This window comes from Musa acuminata, unplaced genomic scaffold (genome assembly GCF_036884655.1).
Source record: "Musa acuminata AAA Group cultivar baxijiao unplaced genomic scaffold, Cavendish_Baxijiao_AAA HiC_scaffold_44, whole genome shotgun sequence".
In the NCBI taxonomy this organism is placed as follows: Eukaryota; Viridiplantae; Streptophyta; class Magnoliopsida; order Zingiberales; family Musaceae; genus Musa; species Musa acuminata.
Genome location: NW_027020326.1, coordinates 247,501 through 250,000, shown reverse-complemented (window position 1 = coordinate 250,000; position 2,500 = coordinate 247,501).

Genomic DNA, 2,500 nt, shown 5'->3' with positions numbered 1-2,500 from the left:
AAAAACAGGCCAAAACAGCCCAAAAACGGGCCAAAACTGGCCATTTTTGGCTGCGCGAGCGAGCGGCGAGCGGCGAACAGCGAGCGAAGCGAGAGGCAGCACCGTCCCTGCTATACGAAAGCCCCATCCAGCCCTGTGCCACCCGGGGGGTTCCAGGGTGCTGAGATGGCTGACGTTTTGCTCCGCTCACGACGGTCACCGCACCACGCAAGAACAGGCCAAAAACTGGCCAAAACAGCCCAAAAACGGGCCAAAACTGGCCATTTTTGGCTGCGCGAGCGAGCGGCGAGCGGCGAACAGCGAGCGAAGCGAGAGGCAGCACCGTCCCTGCTATACGAAAGCCCCATCCAGCCCTGTGCCACCCGGGGGGTTCCAGGGTGCTGAGATGGCTGACGTTTTGCTCCGCTCTCGACGGTCACCGCGCAATGCAAGAACAGGCCAAAAACTGGCCAAAACGGCCCAAAAACGGGCCAAAACTGGCCATTTTTGGCTGCGCGAGCGGCGAGCGGCGGACAGCGAGCGAAGCGAGAGGCAGCACCGTCCCTGCTATACGAAAGCCCCATCCAGCCCTGTGCCACCCGGGGGGTTCCAGGGTGCTGAGATGGCTGACGTTTTGCTCCGCTCTCGACGGTCACCGCGCAATGCAAGAACAGGCCAAAAACTGGCCAAAACGGCCCAAAAACGGGCCAAAACTGGCCATTTTTGGCTGCGCGAGCGAGCGGCGAGCGGCGGACAGCGAGCGAAGCGAGAGGCAGCACCGTCCCTGCTATACGAAAGCCCCATCCAGCCCTGTGCCACCCGGGGGGTTCCAGGGTGCTGAGATGGCTGACGTTTTGCTCCGCTCTCGACGGTCACCGCGCAATGCAAGAACAGGCCAAAAACTGGCCAAAACGGCCCAAAAACGGGCCAAAACTGGCCATTTTTGGCTGCACGAGCGAGCGGCGAGCGGCGGACAGCGAGCGAAGCGAGAGGCAGCACCGTCCCTGCTATACGAAAGCCCCATCCAGCCCTGTGCCACCCGGGGGGTTCCAGGGTGCTGAGATGGCTGACGTTTTGCTCCGCTCTCGACGGTCACCGCGCAATGCAAGAACAGGCCAAAAACTGGCCAAAACGGCCCAAAAACGGGCCAAAACTGGCCATTTTTGGCTGCACGAGCGAGCGGCGAGCGGCGGACAGCGAGCGAAGCGAGAGGCAGCACCGTCCCTGCTATACGAAAGCCCCATCCAGCCCTGTGCCACCCGGGGGGTTCCAGGGTGCTGAGATGGCTGACGTTTTGCTCCGCTCTCGACGGTCACCGCGCAATGCAAGAACAGGCCAAAAACTGGCCAAAACGGCCCAAAAACGGGCCAAAACTGGCCATTTTTGGCTGCACGAGCGAGCGGCGAGCGGCGGACAGCGAGCGAAGCGAGAGGCAGCACCGTCCCTGCTATACGAAAGCCCCATCCAGCCCTGTGCCACCCGGGGGGTTCCAGGGTGCTGAGATGGCTGACGTTTTGCTCCGCTCTCGACGGTCACCGCGCAATGCAAGAACAGGCCAAAAACTGGCCAAAACGGCCCAAAAACGGGCCAAAACTGGCCATTTTTGGCTGCACGAGCGAGCGGCGAGCGGCGGACAGCGAGCGAAGCGAGAGGCAGCACCGTCCCTGCTATACGAAAGCCCCATCCAGCCCTGTGCCACCCGGGGGGTTCCAGGGTGCTGAGATGGCTGACGTTTTGCTCCGCTCTCGACGGTCACCGCGCAATGCAAGAACAGGCCAAAAACTGGCCAAAACGGCCCAAAAACGGGCCAAAACTGGCCATTTTTGGCTGCGCGAGCGAGCGGCGAGCGGCGGACAGCGAGCGAAGCGAGAGGCAGCACCGTCCCTGCTATATACGAAAGCCCCATCCAGCCCTGTGCCACCCGGGGGGTTCCAGGGTGCTGAGATGGCTGACGTTTTGCTCCGCTCACGACGGTCACCGCACCACGCAAGAACGGACCATAAACAGGCCAAAACAGCCCAAAAACGGGCCAAAACTGGTCATTTTTGGCTGCGCGAGCGAGCGGCGAGCGGCGAACAGCGAGCGAAGCGTGAGGCAGCACCGTCCCTGCTATACGAAAGCCCCATCCAGCCCTGTGCCACCCGGGGGGTTCCAGGGTGCTGAGATGGCTGACGTTTTGCTCCGCTCACGACGGTCACCGCGCCATGCAAGAACGGACCAAAAACAGGCCAAAACAGCCCAAAAACGGGCCAAAACTGGCCATTTTTGGCTGAGCGAGCGAGCGGTGAGCGGCGAACAGCGAGCGAAGCGAGAGGCAGCACCGTCCCTGCTATACGAAAGCCCCATCCAGCCCTGTGCCACCCGGGGGGTTCCAGGGTGCTGAGATGGCTGACGTTTTGCTCCGCTCACGACGGTCGCCGTGCCACGCAAGAACGGACCAAAAACAGGCCAAAACAGCCCAAAAACGGGCCAAAACTGGCCATTTTAGGTTGCGCGAGCGAGCGGCGAGCGGCGAACAGCG